Source organism: Acomys minous (genome assembly GCF_964271855.1).
Source record: "Acomys minous genome assembly, chromosome: 11".
NCBI classification, from domain to species: domain Eukaryota; kingdom Metazoa; phylum Chordata; class Mammalia; order Rodentia; family Muridae; genus Acomys; species Acomys minous.
The window spans coordinates 52,862,424-52,881,682 of NC_140492.1; the positions used below are offsets into that span (position 1 = coordinate 52,862,424).

At 41.7% G+C, this 19,259-nt stretch overlaps 1 pseudogene across 1 annotated transcript; it reads right to left on the reverse strand.

The window, feature by feature from the left end:
* Positions 1–1,728: 1,728 nt before the first annotated feature.
* On the reverse strand, positions 1,729–2,115 carry LOC311608033 (histone H2A.Z-like; annotated as a pseudogene). The gene has a single exon. The product of its transcript is annotated as a histone H2A.Z-like (transcript).
* Between the last annotated feature and the right edge of the window lie 17,144 nt (positions 2,116–19,259).

Sequence of the window (19,259 nt, forward strand, 5' to 3'; positions counted from 1 at the left end):
TGCCTGTAATCTTAGGGTTTATGGATTGAAGCCAAAAGATTGTGAATTCCAAAAGAAATGTACTGTGTTATCTTAACCAATGAAAGAAAAATAGATTTAATTTTCTGTTTATTATGATGTCTACCACATATGCAAGAAGCACATATATGATTTGTCCTTCAGGTCACCCAAGGGAAAGAATTTGATAGAAAAAGTAAAGCTTTTTGTCCTCTCTAGACATAATCAATTTTCTGATTTCTGTAAACTTTTCTCTTGCTGTGTATTGCTTTTTATCACATATGTGTCTATTCCTAAGCAATTTAGGGGTTGGTTTTTATATAGGGTTTTTTTCTGTGTTTTATGGGGCTCATTGGGCATCCTATTCTGAAGATCTATAGTTTTAATAAAATTTAGAATTTAAAAAAGGAATATTTTCCGCACCTATCATGCAGGGTTGGTATAAAGGTCAAATGGAATAATAGGCATAAAAGGTTCTTAGAAGGCTATAAAGTATTAGGCAAAGATAGAAATTTAGCTTGTTGTTAGAGTGCTAAGAAAATTTTTTAAAAAGGAGAGGGGAGGGGAGAGGAGGATAAAGAAAGAAAGGGAATCATTACATATTCCACATTGCCACTGCAAATATAAATACACAGACATAATCTACATATTGTGCTTTTGGAGACTCTGCATCTGCCTTAGTGAGATTTACTGTTGCTGAGATGAAACACTATGACCAAAGCAACTTGGGGAGGAAAGAGTTTTATTTGGCTTACACTTCCATATCATCATCGAAGGAAGTCAGGACAGCAATTCAAACAAGATGGACACCTGGAAGCAGGAGCTGATTCAGAGGCCATGGAGGAGTGCTGCTTATTAGCTTGCTCCCTCTGCCTTGCTCAGCCTGCTTTCTTATAGAACCCAGGACCACCAGTCCAGAGGTAGTACCACCCATAACAGACTGGGCCCTCTTCCATTTATCACCTATTAAGAAAGTGACCTGCAGACTTGCCTACAGCCCCATCTTAAGGAGGCATTTTTCTCAATTGAGGTGCCCTCCCGTCAAATTACTTTAGCTGGTGTCAAGTTGACATAAAGCTATCCATCACAGCATCTCTTTGTCCCAACTTCTCCACTCTGCCACTGTTGCATGAAAACAAGTGTGGGCAGCATGAGGAGAATTGACATGGCTGTCTATGTTTCTGTAACAGTTTGGATCTGGAGTGTCTCCTAAAGGCCTATGTGTTAAGTCTTAGTCCTCAACATAATAAGTATTGTGGTGGTGGTAGTGGTGATGTTGTTGTTGTTGATGATGATGTTGTTGTTGTTTGGGATATGACCTTTATTGAGCCTATCCACTAGAGTGGAAAAAATATACTGTACAAAACCAAATGTTTGTTACTATAACTTCTGCATCACAACTAAAATCCAAATAGCTTCTTAAAGACAGTCAACCCAATCAAAACCCTCTACTTCAGAAACAATGGTTTGTTTGAAGCCACAGTAACACTTAACTATACTTAAGACCCAAACACAGAAATTTGGTTGGTTGGAAGACAAATTAAGGCTCCAACTTGCTCAAAAAGAATTACAAAAAGGGAAAATTGTGGTCTTCACAGAGATACAGTCCACTGGAATCACCAATACTTGACAGCTGTTAAGACTACCAAGAGTCCTGAGATAATAAGGAATCCAGGCATCCTTAGATGGTCTTCTGTTGTCCTTTCTTCCCAATAAGGAATCCAGGCATCCTTAGATGATCTTCTGTTGTCCTTTCTTCCCAATCAGAGATTTGTGGACATGTGGGATGGATGACACCACCAGCAGCAGTTGCAGCCTTGATCAGAGAACCCAACTCTACATCTCCAGGAATACCAAGTTGCAAATGGCAGGGCTGATGTTTTGCCTTTAAGTCTTTTGATGCATATCCTGCCATTTCAAGTACCTCTGCATGAGGTACTGCAGGATGGCTGCGCTGTACACAGCAGCGGTGGTGCCCACAAGCCCATGGCTGGTTGTCCTAGATTTCAGGTGTCAACAAATAAGGCCCACAGGAACCTGCAAGCTGGCTCGCTGCTAGCAGGAAACTGTCTTTGTCTTGGCCTTTACAGAGTCCTTCCCAGCCTTACCACCAGCCATCTCTGACTGTACTGAAGCTCAGACGAGTGGACAGTGAGGAAGAGGCAAGGCCAGGCGGAAGCACAGAGAGATCATGGTACCCACCCTTCGTCGTGCTGTGATTCAAACTGCCCCAACATAGTATTGTTAAGGGGTGATGAGGACTTTAAAAGATGGGATCTCCTAAGAGGTCCTCACACCAGGCTTATGCCCCTGAAGGGGATAACGGGAACCCCCTCATCCCCTCCTGCTTTCTCTCTGCTAACATGTGTCAGCTGGCCCAAGAGTCAGAGTTTTCCAACCCTGCTATATCTTTGTGGATTTTAGGAAATAAATACAAGAGTAGTTGTGCATTGATCCCATACCCTTAGGTAAAGCCTCCTTCAGGACACTCCTTGTGCCATTATTTTAATTCACTGGAAGATTTAACAACTTTCACCATGAAAAGATTGGTCATATAGACAAAGTTCCTCAGTCTGCAATATGGCCCTTGTCTCTTGCCCGAGCAGGCTGATGTTCTGTAGCAGGCACTTTGCACAGTTTATGTGCTTTATAAGGATAAGTTGAGGGCTGCTCACATTTGAAGAACGAAAGACTCCAGCTATTTTCCCTGGAGCATTAGCAGCACCGGCTGCCTCCTCTCCCAACTACAAGGTCTTATGCAAAACTTTTCTCCATAGGTGTCAGGAAAAGTGAAAACAGCGGTCCTAGGATAGGCTTGCCATATGCAGCTGAGAGAGTTGTCTCTTTGTTTTCCTGAGGAAATGGCTGCTGCCTCAGAGAACTTTCTCTAACCCGTTTTTTTTTGTTTTTTTGTTTTTTTTTTTTTTTTGCTGTTTTCAGAATCGTCTTTGAGTTTCATTCCCTGTCAGCCAGAGGAGACAGTAGTGACAGTTGAGAGCTATTCTTCATTTCAGTCAGGTAGAAGCCTACCTCTAGCCAACACTCTCCAGACACAAGTACAGAGGGAAAACTTTTCACATCTGAGGCCCAGGAGACCAGTAAACTTAAACTTGAAAGTAAAAAGTGAACAGGAAAAATAAGGTGTAAGGGAGGAGATTAAGAATAGTTCCTCAATTCCACAACCTTTATTTTTGTCTCTTCATTATTTGGCCTTGAGTGATAGACTTAGAAAGTGAATGAGACCACAGCAAATATTAGGGTGAAGAATTTCTTGTACTTTCCAGAACTTCCCACATGATGCAGAGTAACGCAGGGTGTCCAAAGAGGCCCACGGCAAAGGACTTTATTGTCCTGGCGGGGTCTTCTCACGCTGGGCTGGCGGTTCCAATAATAACTGGATTACCAGAAACTGCCCATTGAGTCAATGCGGGCAACGAAAGGATTTGAGGTCATAAAACTTGTATCTTCCTCCTTGGTACATATTTTAGAAAGTGGGCACGACCCTGTATTGATTTTGTGTCATCTCGTCCACAAAGCTGGAGAGGCTCTCGGGGTACATTAAACTCAGTACAGGCATCGCGTGTACAGCCTCTGCAAGAACCAGGGCATTTTAAGATTTGAGCTTCTCAGTTGGAAGCAGTTCCTCCAAGCCGCTACCCCTCACGGCGGCGCACACTGTTTGTGCAGAAAGGGGAAATTCCTTTTTCTTGTGCTTGCCTAAGAATAGAGATAGGACTACATTCTATCTACCTGGAGTCCTAGGTAGAATACTGCGGTCACCAAGATTAAAATCAAACCATCCTGTCATCTGCAATACAGGCCCCCCAGGTGGCTGGAGCAGGCTACAGCATGTTTAAGCTTCGTGTGGTATTTTCTACCTCCCGTCTCTCCATTCTCCTCCCACTCATGGCTTCCTAACCAAATGCTGCTTCCCTCCCGACCGCCAGCCTTTCTTTTTGTACAAGTCCGTATCACATGCTAACCCTAGCCTTCCTAAGCCTTGACTCCAGTTATTCAAATTCCTATGTTAAAAACTCATGTCCTTTACTGATCCGTAGGCGCTCCATGTTCCAGCAAACGGGGATCCCCACTGTGCCTCAAGCTCACCATAGCTCCCCTCGCTACCTTCTCTCTTCCTGCCATTCTCTCAGCCTAGGGCGTCTCCCCTCATCTCTATTTCTTAGAGTATTTCAAAGCCCAATATATACAGTATTTGATCTAAAGGGGCAATTAAAACTGATATTTCACAGACCCTTAAACTTTAGACTCTAATTATATTTCTCTGATGCTGACCACATTGTCTCTTGCACTATAACAACATGTCTTTTCTACCTTGTTAGAGTCAGAACACTTTCATCTCTCTCTGTGTGCTCTTCCTTCTCCAAAAAGGCAATTCATAATAGATGCTCAGCTAATTCTTGCTGCTGAGTTAATGGCTCAAGAACACAGTCTGAGGCCTTAAAAGATAATTTGCCTTTTTACGTATGTAAAATAAATGCAGAAAATATTGTTAAGTGGGAAAATGTTTTTTAAAATCTGTAACTTGCCCTGTCCCTTATAAAAAGTCAGAGGGAGATTTCACAGCAGTTTTATTGCATTGATTACCTGGGTGTTTACAGAATCTGATCCTGTAAGCCTAAGAGAAATAACTTAAATCTTAGTTTCCCATAAAAGCAATCTTATAAAATTGGTTTCCACTCTTAACCAAGACTTGATGCCCAACTTCTTTATATGGATGGTCACAAGCATGGTATTTCATCAATTATAAATGTTATACCTGTATACTATGTTATATAAAACTCTCTACAGTGCACATAAATCAATTAAACAAGGCAACACAGCAGCCCATAAAATAAAACTTTATTTAATCCAGTCCATCATAAAGATCTAGAGAATGAAGCTTTTCTCATCTTTAAAAATCTTATTAAAATAAATCAGCAGGCCAAGCTTTGCCTTTAATAGGGTCAGAATTTTTAAAGGATTTGAGAAGAATATATTTTAAGAGATATTAAAGAAATGTTATGGGAAATTAAAGACTACATTGATTTTTGAGAAAATAATTCTGTACTCTAAGCTCAGTCATCCCGATTTCTTCCTGACAACTTCTCTGCAGTATCACAGCTCTCAGCCAGCAAGCCTAGATCTTTCTCTGTGTGAAGGCAGAAGGCATGCGCCACCTGAGTGGTCTTTTCATTAGCACTAGCCATTTCCCTGTGATACTTGATTATAACTTAGCTACAGAGACACTACTAATTTGATGATAATCTTGGCCTAGGTGCTTTTCAACTCAATAGCCTCCTGCATCTGCCTCCCAAGTGCTAGGATTAAAGGTATGTACCACTTTGCCTGGCTGTGAGACCTCTTCATATCTGGGCTGCCTGCCGAAAGTTTCCACTCCTTACAGGGGAAGGTCTTCCCCTTTAATTCATCCTTCCTGGAACTCTCCCCATAGATCCATGAAGAAGCCTCTCTTGGTAAATTCCAGATCCAATTAAGTTTTCAATCAAAATTAACTATCATGCTATCCCTTCCATGAAGGTCGTTTCCCTCCTGAGTTTTCAGTTCTTCACTCTAACTCCCATCCCATCAGTTACACATAACAGAAAACTGCAATGGCCTTCAATAACCCCGGAGAGGAATCATCTTCCTCCGGGATTATCCATCCCTAAAAGCTTCTTTTTTGTGTTCCATCTCTTCTATGCTTACTAGCCTTCAGTATCACCCAGGTTTAAAACACAAAACTAGTTATCTAAATGTAATTATCTAACTTTATTTACATTAATTAAATTTATTTATTTATTTAAATGTAAAACACTGAAACTAATTGTTTAAAATAGGAGGGCTTACACACAGACATGTTGCTGTCAGGGCAACGGAAAAGCTGATAAGCTAAACAAGAGATGGTCAGGCAACCCAGAGAAGCATTCACCCAGTTGCTACAATTTCTTCCTTGATGAGTTAAGCCTAGAACACAGGGTTAGCAAAGCTAACTACCTCTGCTACCAGAAATAGAAAAAAAAAAAAAAAAAAGAGTGGAAGATAGTCACGGGCTCCTTCTATCTTCTCTCCCCGTTCCCACCAGTGTGCTCACTGGTGTGGTGAGTAGGAGGCCAGCTGACAGCTGATACAGAGACCCGCCAGGAAACACAGACTACAGTAACCAGCTCCCTTCGAACCAAAGGAAGGGAGAAGCATGGACCCAAAAGCAGACCCACACTGGACTGATACCCAAATTCATCCCTCTCTTCTTTTGGCCTCTGACTATCAGAGGCGGGTTCCTTTAACTAGTCTCCCTTCCTGATATGTCTCTCCACATCACCGCAGCCAAATTAGTCTTCTAAATGACTAATAGAATCGTGCCCCTTTCTCCTCCAAGTTTTTCAATTCCCCATTGCTCCCACAGCACAGTGTGATAACTTGTTACCTCGATGGCCACCTGAAGACAGCCTTCTTAGTATCCAAGTGTTGTGTTCTCCCTTCTTGCACTGGCTTCTAGGACTGACAGAAAGGCCATTAGAAAACATGATGCAAATGGAAGTTTAATACACATTTGGATTTACCTCACTGGCTTAGTTACTACCAGATTCAAGCTTTATGAAAAGCATCCACCAGCCACACAGAAAATGTGACGCTGGGAGACATAAAGAGATACAGAAAGCTATCAGCCATCCCTGCTAAGTATCAGGTACGTGAGTGAAGTTCATTTAAAGATGGGCTTCTACTCCTAATATGACCACAACCTCATGAGAAACCCCATCTTAAGTCTGCAGAAGAACCACCCAGCTGAGCTCAGTAGTCTCTAAATCAGAAGCATGTTAATTGGTTGTATTTTGAAGCCTCTAATATGTGGGTTGGTTTGTTATACAGTAATATAAAAGTAAAATACTTCAGCTTTTCCAATAACTAGGTAAGATGTAATTCTTTTTTGATTGAAAGTAGATTATATTTCATACAACATATTCTAATTAAGGTTTCTCCTTCCTTAACTCTTCCCAGATCTTCCCCTGCCTCCCCACACAAATATACTTTCTTGCTCTCTCTCTCTCATTGGAAAAAAGTGGCATCTTAAATTAATAATATTAAAAACATGATAAGATAGAATAAAACACAATCTAAATAGAACAAAACAGAAAAAAAGACCTAAATAAAAAGCACAAGAAACACATTTATACACAGAAACTCCACAAAGACACAAAATCAGAAACAATAATATATAAGCAATAGATCTACGAAAATAAATACCATGCCAATATAAATCATTATGAGACAGAAAAGCCTTCAAAAATAGAGTCATTTTCGAGTTGGTTAGCTAATGATGGGCACAAGGCCTGCCCTTACCTGTGGTTTGTATACCCAGTGAGACTTCTTTGGAGAAAACTTATTTTTTTTTTTGTGAGCAGTTATCACTTGGGGACAGTGTCTAGGTTAGGTATGGGGGCTTGTGTTCACTTCCCCTCAGGTTGCTGAGACCCCATCTGACTTAGATGTGTGCGGGCCCTGTACATGCTGCCGAAGATTCTGTGAGTTTCTATGTGTGTGGCAGCTCTGCTGTGTCTAGAAGGCCTTGTTTTCTTGGTGTCATCTTATCCACACTAGCTCTTAGGATCTTTCCACCTCTTCTTCTGCGTAGTCCCTTGAGCCCTTAGGGGAAGGATTTAATGGAGTCATCCCATTTAGGACTGATTGTTCCAAGGTCTCTCACTCTCTGTGCTTTGTCCAGTTTTGAGTCTCTATTTCTGTTTCTCTACTTCAGAAAGAAGCTTCTCTGATCAGAATGTTATGTTATTGTTATGCTTCTTTAGCAAAAGGTTTGATTTTTTGCTAGACTCATGGTCTATCCAGTCTCAGGTGCTCAGCCATCTGAGTAGCTTAAGGGATGGAATAGGCCTTAATCTAATCATATAGTGGTTGGTTACTCCCATAACTTTTGTGCCACTAGTACAACAGCATAACTTGCAGGTGGGTCACCATTGTAAACCAAAAGGTTCACAGCTGGCTTAATGTTCACCTTTCTCCTCTGGTAGTGTACAGAGTAGCTTCCAGTAGTAATGTATAGTTATTATAATAAATTACTTTTCCACTGTCTAGTACTGCCTCTCTAATCAGGCCTTGACAATATGCCCAACATTAAAACTATGCTTCACTGCAGCCCAGTTAACACTTCTTTCTCATTTCTGGCTACTGTCTCAGTAAGATTTACTGTAGTCAATCAAATCATAGACTCTCACACATGGGCCCTCATTTCCCAGATCCACACCTTTCTTACCTAGAGTGCCATCTTCATTCGTGAACACGCCAATTTAATAGCGTCTCCTCCAGGAAGTAGTAGGTATCCACAGATGAAGATGTCTTTACCAAAATATGCATATTTTATCCTTCTGTATACCCACATTGAATAACTTAATTAGAGCTTCTGGTAGATAGTTGTGATTCTTAATGCATCTTTTTTCAAGATACTCAATTCAGTATGTACAGATGTGTCTACAAGTTCCTTAAATGATTGATTGGACCAATTAAATATCAGTTAATCTTTAGTGATCAGAGGGATAAAACAATAGGCAATATATGTTTACCAGGTGTTGTGGTTCAAATGAGAAATGTCTGCCATAGGCTCAGGCATCTAAGCACTTGGTCCCCAATTGGTGATGGCAGTAAGGGATGCTTAGGAGGTAGATTTTGGTGGAGGAAGTATGTCACTTTGAGAGTCTGTTGTTTTACTTCTCTTTCGAGCCATTCTCTGTTTCCTTTTTGTGAAAAATATATGATTTCTCAGCTTCTTGCTCCAAGACTAGTGAGCCCAATGACCAAAGGGCATTTCATTCCTCCCACTTCTTAAAGATTTCATTGTCTCAGTACTAATGTACTGGGAGCTGCGCTACCAACATGTGACCCCTTCAGGGACACATACAAACAACATCCCAACCTTACCACTTCTCACATGTTTCCTGGTGATCACCACTTAGCTCAAATTACCTCAATAATTTTGTAGTGATTTATACTTAGATTAATTATTAATTATTTTAAAAATAATTCTTCAAGCAAGTTTCTCATGTCGAGAACAGAATTAAAAGATCAGGATTGACTGTGTATGAGATGAAAGTGTTCTTATCATATAGAAAGGGGGCCAAGAATGATGCAGAAAAGCCACAAATACACTGAATAAATAGCTATCGAGTTTTCCAATAAAAGAACAGGGAGTCAGGGCTTTCTCCACACAGAGCGAACAGCCACGGAGAGAAGCTTGGCATCCGTGGCTTTTTCTGCATGGTTGCCTATACTTAGGCTTGATGTGTCTATCACTGTAATTAAATAAAATAGATCAAATACCTCACTGCTGTGCAGCCTCCTATGATATCAGAAATGTTGAGAGCCTCAGAGTCCATGCATACCAAAAAATTTCCATCTCAGAGATCATAACTCATTGAGACTAATGTGATCAATGTGAAATCATTTCCCCATATACTGGCTTAAATCGTGTCCCCCTCAAAACTCATGTCCAGCCAGAAGCTCAGAATGAGACTTTGCTTGGTAGTGGGGGCTTGAAGATGACATTGAAATTTAAAAGAAGTCATAGTGAGTGACTAGTATGGGCCCTCAACCCAATGACTGATGTCTTTACACTTGTGAGCACAGAGACCCCAAAGGGACAGAGCCCTATGACAACAGAAGCTAAACCCTGAATGATAGAGGGTCAAGCCTAGACTGGGAAGGAGAGAGAATAAATTCTTGCAAGGTCTGTCAAGTGGAGCACAGCCTTAATGGAATCTTAGTTTTTAATTTCCAACCCCTGGACTGTAAGAGAAGAAACTTGTGTTGTCTTTAGCTAGACGGTTTACAGCAGTTTGTTATGGTAGCTTTATAAACCAGGCATGCGTTGTGTTCAGTGGCTTAGACAATTCTTTTCTTTGCAAAGGCTGCTGAACACAGGATAAGAGATTTTAGTTCCTGGGGCTAATTCCAATGCCACATTCCTGAAGCAAAAAGACCGAGAGAAGCTGCTGTTTTGACTCTCACAGTTGGCCACCAAGAAGAGGTCACCATGTCTGTCAGTTCCACAATCTTATTACATTGCTTCTCTGCCTGCTTAATTCAGTTCTTAAATCCAGGCCACCCGTTCTAGAATCTTGCTATTATGAGGCTTCTCTGCCTGCTTAATTCAGTTCTTAAATCCAAACCACCATGTCTGTCAGCGCTAGAGTCTTGCTTCTGTGATGTTTCTCTTCCTGCTTAATTCAGTTTTTATGTCTGACAGGAGAGGGCAGGCAGCACAGTGGTACAACACTAGTTCATTATAGGATAAGACAGCAGCACCCCGGCCCCAAAAATAAACAGTTCTTTCACAAGGTCATCTGATTGATGAAACTGGGATTCTAAATTCTGTCATTAAAGGAGACTAGAAACATGAGCCTGTGCACCCAGAAAGATGTGTCAGAGTTCATTTGGATCACAGTAAATACCAAAAGCCTACTACTCCTAATGTTTCACACAGACCCAAATACAGTTGATCACTGGGCAATAAAGGTCCCATGTTCTAGAAACTTTTGATTCATCCCATTTTATTTTACCTATATTCTGAATAACTATAAGTCTCTCTCTCTCTCTCTCTCTCTCTCTCTCTCTCTCTCTCTCTCTCTCTCTCTCTCTCTCAAACATACACACACATTATATCTTCTTTTAAACCTAAAACCTCTGAAGTTTAACAAGCTTGCAAAATCCTGTTAATATTTCAGGATAATGTGTTTAACACCCAGTGAGGATTTATTGGATACCTAACCTGTAGTTGACTTGCTGGGGATAAAGAGTAAACAAGAAAAGGTTTAAGTCCTACTCATGAGAAGTCTACTGTGATTGCTTTAAACAAGTTGCCGAGTGAGCTAGATTCTTAGGAAGATTTCTGAAGTCTAGAAAGAGACATATAGCCCAGAGCTTGAAGGTATCCAATGAAAGTCTGAATCTTCTCTTGATCCCAGGCCCAGATGTTTTATTGATACCTGGAAAGTCCTCCAGGTGCAAGCAGGTAAAATAAATCAGTGGGAAGGGCAAATATGCCAGTATGTGTTAAGTCAATTATCTGTAGCTTAACCCTACACGGCAGCCTCCTGGTGAACCCTAAAGCATTCTCACATCCTTCAGGACCTTTGAGGATCTGAATTGTGAGCCCTGCACATGTTCTCTCCTCCTCAATCTGGCACAAATCCAAAGAAGAGGATCCTCGTCTGCATCCAGCTCCTCTCCACACCTCTCACACCAAACTGCGCTTGTCTCTCTTCCTGGGTCTTTGTTCTGCTATCTGTGAGGCCAAGGAGAACTGCGTCTGTATTGCCCATTGCTGGACTAAACTGGACCAAGAACAATACTGAGTTCTATTTTACGAGGAGTATTCAACACAAGGACTATTCACAGTCTAGAAAGTAAAAGGGGAAGCAAATGTGAGAGTGTAGTGTGTGTGTGTGTGTGTGTGTGTGTGTGTGTGTGTGTGTGTGTCTGTGTGTGTGTGTTTTTACCCTGAAACCATAGATGTTTTGGTTATAGCTTTATAAACAAAACAGGCCCAGGCACTGGGTGGTCTGCACAGGACCCTTTTTCATGGGGGTCCACTTAAGCATTTTTAGTTCCACATACACCCTATTTACTATAGATATGAATTAACCCCTTGACAGATGTAGGCCATCTGAATGCTTTCCCCATTCTGTAAATTGTCTTTTGTTGTGGTGGTAGGGATGGTGGTGATGGTACTTTGAGACAGAGTATTTCTTTTTTTTTTTTTTTTCCTTTTTCTTTTTCTTTTTTTTTTTTTTTTTTTTTTTTTTTTTTACTTTTTATTGATTCTTTGTGAGTTTCACATCATGTACCCCAGTCCTACTCATCTCCTCATCTCTCCATATCTGATCCCATCCTTACAACCTTCCCCCTAAAAGAAAATAAAAAACAAAACAGAGCAAAGTACAGAAAACATCTCATCATGGAAGCTGTAGCGTGTCACAGTGTGTCCCACAGTGTACCCTTTTGTCCACACATGTTGACTTGCAAACACTCACTGCAATGAGTCATTGGTCTGGCTCGAGGCCTCTGAAAAAGAATATTTCTATTTAGCCCAAGATGACCTCAAAATCATGGCAATCCTTTTGTGTTAGCCTCCAGGGTTCTGGGACTACAGGCATGTACCGCCATGCCCAGTTATCCTTTTTGATAAGCTGGAGAGAGGAAAATAAGTTACTATATGACCTATAAGGTTATGTACACAGGACCTTTAGAAAAGTTGTTTGCTAGACATTGAGTATAGATTTAGCAGAATATAGAGTCAGAGGACATTGGGGGAAGCATGCCTGGAAGGTTTAGAGCTGATGGAAGACAGAAGCAGCATGTTCTGTGGGTCTTTTGAAGGGTACAGAATGATAGTCTAAATAGCACTGTGTTGTACATTTCAAAAAAACTAAGAAAAGAGCTAATAAAATAGCTTCAGTAGAAAAAAAATAGCTTCAGTGTTCTCACCCAAAGAAGTGATAAGCATTAAGATAATAGGTTAATTGCCTTAATTTGATAATCATAAAATGTATACATGAACCAAAACATTACATTACCTCCACAAAAACATAGAACTATGTGTCAATCAAAAGCAATAACAAAACAAGAATGCCTTAAGTTTTTCCACATTGAAGTATCAAGATCTACTCATTCCTATTTCTTTCTAGCAAATTTCATTCTAGCAAATACGTTATCACATCTGCACATCATGAATTATTTTGGCTTCTCTATTCTCCAGGTTTGTTCTCCATAATAAGCATTTAGGGTGTTCCAAAGATTTTCCACACGAGGAATACTGCTGCAACTAACATCACACACAAGTGATTTAGTACTTGGAGTTGCTTGCTTCAAAGAGTAAGATATCGGATGCTGGCCCACGTTCTACCCTGGCTTTGGGGCTAAGGAGTCAATGCCCTCTTAGGGCGGAGTGTACTCTCTTCTGCTTGTCCATGCCACCACCCAGATTTGCTCAGCTAGAGCTATGAAACCTCAACAGATGCAGGTCTTTTTTGTTGTTGTTGTTGTTTTGTTACTGTATTCAAGAGTCTCTGTTATCAGAAATTATGGTGATGTAATTTTTCTTATGCTTATAGTATCTGGAAAGAAGGTAGAAGAGGAGGGAGGGTATAAAGGAAGAGCGGCAGAAAAGAGGGATACTAGCATTGGAGTGTCTTAAGTTAGCATTCAATGTTAGGCCTTTCGCTTTTATAGAAAGTTGTAGCACTATTTGTTTTTAGGAATGCCTGCACCTTTCATAAGTGCTATTACTGAAGATCCTGTGTATTATACTGTCCAACTTTATTTGCATAAATTCTCACTCTTTACACTTTTGCTTATCAGGACTGGAGAGCTGGCTCATCATTTAAAAGCACTGTTTTTTGGTTTTTGTTTTTGTTTTTTTGTTTTGGTTTGGTTTGGTTTTGGTTTTTCATTTAGAGAGCATAGTTTCAGTTCCTAGCACTTACAGGCTACTCACAAACACCCTAATTCCAGTCTCAGGGGATCTGACACTCTCTGCTGGCCTCTGAGAGCACCAGGCACACATGTGGTGCACAAACCACATTCAGGAAGCACACTCATACATATATTCATACAAAATAAAGTTCTGTTTCTGTTTTGATTTTAGAATACAATATGTATCTTGTTGGATGAGTGCAGTATTCTTTGTCTTGTCAAAAAACTAAAATGAGACAATCTATAAATTCTAGTCTTCCATTAGGAAACAAAGAAAACCTTTCAGGCCGACTCAAAGCCCCATAGAGCTCTGCAGAGGTTTCCGCCTCTCAAAGTTTGTTTCCTCCCAATGAATGATCCCCATCTCCCCTCACACAGCCCTGCTACGTTCAAGTTCCCTGTCTTCAGCCAACTTTGGAATGAATGTATTTATGATGCCAAATTAACATCTTGATGACTAAAGCTCAGTGGCATTTATTTCATTGGTATTTCATGATCAATAATGTAGGTAATTGTGTTTATAAAAGTATAAATTTTCCTGAGGGGCCCGATAAGCCCATTTTTATTCTGAACAAAATTAAAATGGCACATAAATATGCATATTTCTATTGGATTAGCTTTAGGGGGGAAAAGGAAAATTGCTTCCCACTGAGTTCAAAGAATATTCTCGATTTTAATCTATAAATGTTTTGTGGGAATCTGCATCATGGAAGTGGATAAATGTGATGATTCATCTTGGTTGTCATCAACTGGATACAAAGCTGTCTAGGACAGGTGACATGTACCTCTGTGTGTCTGTGAGTGTTCAGAGTGTGGAATCGGGACTTGGGGTATAGGGAGAATCCTGGCCCCGAATATGATAAATGCCACCGCACAGGAAGGCCAGTATGGGAGGAAGCAAGAAGAAGGCACTCTGAGAGCTCAGAATGCCCTGGATGATGACGGTGACGATGTACTAAAGTCAGTTGATGTCAGAGCTCAGCATCTTTGGCCCTTCAGGGAACTTCCAGGCCTTCAGCACAGGATTAGACCCGCAGAGGCACCCAGCTTCTCAGACGATCAACTATTGTGTTCTCTGATCTCTAGTATGTATCTTGGCTACTATTGAACTGCCCGGTTCCTATTGTGTAAGCCAACTGAATATGTCTCCTTTAATAACATATACGTGAGAGTTCCTCTGGTTCTGTTTCTCTAGAGAACTGGCTAATGCAGTGGGGGTATACATACAAAATACTAGAAAGGAATACTGGGCTTTCTGTTTTAAAATGGGAGTATTCCTATTAAAATACAATTTCTTCTAATAATTTCTTCTATATACATGGTGACTTAATAAAGTTCTAAGCCCTTTCAAAGATCAATTTGTAATCCAAAGTCTCAATTCTCGGCCAAACAGTGAGATTCTCACATAAGGCTTCTCACTTGAGTGCTCATGTCTGCCAGATTTGGGCTCTAAAAGGACAACAGTGAAAGCTCATTGGAAAGAGCTGGACACTTGCTACAGGGCTGTCTGTCTGTCTGTCTGTCTGTCTTCAGCTGTGTGGGATTGGAGATGCAACTGGAGAGCCAATCATTTCCTTCCCCACAAGCTGTAGCCAGTACAGCTCAAGGTTGTCATGATAACAGAGTGTAAAATGTAAGCATCAATGGGGAAAGTTCAAATAGAAGACAAGTAATAGCCACTATGTGCCAGGCGGCCTCCTTAAGTGAGCTGCGTGGGTTAACAAACCTTTAGACTCCATGACAGACTAAACTTATCAAAGTCCTCATATTTTACAGACAGAAAAACCGAGACCCAGAGTAGTCTAAAGGCCACAGAAATGCCAGGATTTGATAATGACCAGCCTAAAGAAGCAAGCCCTAAACCACTAAACCCTGCCTCTCAAATATAAGGAATTGAGATCAATAAACTCCCACGGAGCCCCCCAAAGCTAGACAAATTTCTTTGAAAAATGCCTTTCCGCTTGTCTTCACTGACATCAGTTCAAGCTCAGAAAAGGAGAAAGCAATGTTCGCCTGCCCGCTTCCTACAGGACTGGGTCCTACTTAGCAAGCATGGATAGACAGAAGGCAGACACTCTTCCTATGACTACTCTGCGTCTGCTGAGTGGATTATGGTGCAGCGTAATATGATGGAATGCCTCTGTCTCTACACTTTTCCATGTGGGAACCATAAGAATGCCCCATGCTGTGCTTTCCCACCTCTACACTGTGTATGGAGAGCTGATCTTCCCAGAGGATACAGAAGCACATATGTGCGCCCTCTGGTCTCACGTGTGCATGTTGGGGCATGTGTACAGAATCATTAAGGACCAGAGCCATTGCTCAGTGCTGCCCCATTGTTCATCTGCAGATGTGGTTCTTTTCCTCTCCCCACTCCTCCAGACTTGTTGGGGAAGAAATGCAAGGTGCCTTATGGTGTCTCTCCAATATTACCCATACATAGCAGACTCTTTCACTGCCAGTAGGAGCAAGCATTCCTTACCTATGATGTGTCATTTCCCTCTTGTGGTAGGGGATAAGATAGAGGTAGCAAAGATGGGCTAGAAGACACCACAGAGCACTTAAAAATAGAAAAAGGGCCATGATAAATGAACCTTGGAAGCAGCAGTGACAAATTACCAGCAATTCAGAATACTATGAAACTAATAAGAACGTCAGAAATTGTCGCGCCTCGCTCGACCAGCAAGAAAGACACGACCACCGGTTCTTCTCTCAAGCAGTTTTACTCAGGCTTTGTTTCCAGGAGAATCCCCCGAGCCACTCCCGTCACGCTCATTTATACCACCCAAACAGCCAATCATACTAAGCCACGTCTCACACACTGATAGGCTTGTAGAGACGGAGCTAATGCAAGCAGCGGGCCTTTTCCAAATAAGGGGTTGTTTGTCTAAATCGAGGTGGCTCTGGCTGCATGCCAGGCGCCATCTTGGGGCGAGGTCCACAAAGGGCTCTGTGGCTCTCCACAAGAAATGTTTACCGATGAAGAAATAAAGGCTCGGAGGAACTACAACATCCTCTAGCAAGGTCTTCACAGACCCACAATGCCTTTCAGAGAAGTCAGGTCCTTCAAACACAGTTAAAGTTCTTCACCCTGAGCATCTAAGTTTCTTCAAAGGAAGCCCAGCTACATTCTCTTAGCTTCAGAGACAGTATTGAATCACTAGGTTATGAGAACTTGAAAAAGCAAACACAAGTGGTCCAAGTCCAGGCCCAGGACATGGAGCCATGATGGTTGAAATATGTAAGTGGTATCTAATTTGTTCCCAGGACTGCCTCTATGTGGCCCAAAACCCCAGTCCTCTGAGGACTCACAGATGCTTACAAGATTCATTAAACTATCAAGTGTATCTGATATGCCTCTTATGCCATTACCCAGAACTTCTGTATGAGTGCCTATTATCTTAGATTTTTACAGCTAAAATAACAACATAATTTAGAGTTCTGTCCCCTCACACAGGGTCACAGAAGCGGTGGCAGGGTTAAGTTTAGATGACCTACACTTTCGACCCAAATAGGAGAAGGTCCCCCAGAAGATCCATGCACTCATAATTACCTTTGGTAGATTTTCAGTCTCATTGCTAAAAGGTGGGCGATGGCATGGGATGTGGTAAAATGGACTTAGGATCCATCATCCGACCAAAAGTCTGCCTGGATGCCTTTGGACAAGTGCCTACCCACTCCTGGTTTTCTCCTCAGTAAAATAGATTCTTTAAAAGTTTTCTTCCAGGAGTTGTTAAGAAAGATTGTGCTGACAGAGTCCTTCTAGTGTACACTCAGGAGTGCTATAGTTTGGGATGAAAAAGATCATGTGTTTTCTCTCCTTTGCGGGTCCTACATTGTACGTATGGATACATAAAGACACCCGTAACTCTCAGTGTGTCTCTATCTGTCTCTGTATGTGTGGTGTGTATGTGTGCGTGAGTGAGTGTGTGTGTGTGTGTGTGGCATGCGTGTGTGAGTGAGTGTGTGTACGTGTGTGACGTATGTGTGTGGCATGGAAGCAGAATACTGAGGGAAGGAAGGAGACTAGCGGGAGACAGAAAGAAGAAAAGAAGACAGATTGAATACCGCTAAACTACATGATGTACTGGAAAGTAACTGTCTTTATGAAGCACACTACTATGTAGAATGAATAAATACTAATAATGTTTTAGTTTATCTTTATATTTGGAATTTCATACAGGCATAAATTAAAATAAGACCATATTTCCAACCTTCCTTGTGTCACCTCCAACATCCCCCCACCCACTTTCATGTCCTTTTTTTTTTTTAATGACTCACTAAGTCCAGCTAGTGCTTTCTATGTGGCCATGGGTATGGGGACATCCATGGGATCATGGCCCTCCCTGTGGCTACATATCAATAAAAAGAATGTCCCTCTCTCAGCAATTACCCACCACCAATAGCGTCTCCATAAAGATGGGTCCTAGCGATGTTCTGTCCCATCTATGCTTGGATTTGGTTGATTCATCTCATATAGGTCTTGTGCAGTAACCAAACCACTATAAGTTCATGAGCATATTTGCTATGTCATGTCCAGAAGACAGTTTCACATCATTCCTTCTCATTTTCTTTCTCTTACATTCTTTCCACCTCTGCTTCCACAGTATTCCTTGAGCCTTGCCAGTGGTAGGGTTAGTAGATGTACCTTATGAGGTAAAGCGCTGAGTCTCTATTACCATCACTTTGACAGTCATGCTGTCTGAGCTCCAATGCCAAATAGCCTTTGCGGACTAAGACCAAGTGCAGCCCAGCTCTGTGAGTTAAGCACATTTAGAAAATAATCTAGTAAAATGACCACTTAGAAAAATAGCAGCAGCATGTCTTACCCTAGGTCCTGTGATGTCCAGAGCTCTGGGCTTTTGTCAGGGTTTATACTGCCAGACATGAAATCCCCTCAGATACAATCAGAATGTGGTCAGTTACCCCATAACAGTTGTGCCACTGTTGCAGCAGCCTTGCAGATCACTAGTGCAGCATACAGGACCCAGAACTGATAAGACCATTACCAGGAAACTAGAAAGGAGCTGTTTTGGATGGAGAGACACATTTAAAGGAAAGGGAACAGTAATCTACTACATAGCTCTATATAATCTATATGTAGGTAAAATGAACGTAGACTGCCAGGGACCAAAAGGCCTGAGGCCGACCTCCACCCATTCAGTATTTGCAGCCAACATCCTGCTGGGCCACTCATTAGGTATGCAAGGCATCCGGCTTAGTCCTGAGAAGACAGCGATGGGATCCTAAGATATTCACAGAGACATCCTGCTTTGTCTCACCTGAAAGACCCCTCCCCTTGCTAATGTTCCCGGGGCTCAACCCAGAAGATTTTGTACTTTTCCACTACTCTCCTTGCGTACCCCCGCCCTCACTAAAGCAGGTTTTAAAAAGCCTGCCCTTACCTTTAATAAACGAGCTCTTGACAAGCAATTGTTCGCTTGAGCTACTGTCTCTCTCCCGCCCATGTCTTTATGTACAGGTTGCGACCCCCCTCGATCCCCCAATAACTGACCAGCTGGACTGGTTGGTGGACTAATTATCGTTACATGGATTAATTTCATCTGGCGACCACGAAGGGACTCGAGGTGCGGGTTTCTCCCCGAACGGATTAAGGGACCGGTCCACAGGAGTTTTCATGACCAGCCGAGCTCGCCCGGCCGGCTTCGTCATTAGGTGAGTCATCCGTTCGCATATCTCAAGAATGGGCCATTCGCTGTCCAAGGAAGCAAAGTTCATAAAAGGCTTAAAGGACGTACTCAGAGAGAGAGGTATTAGGGTAA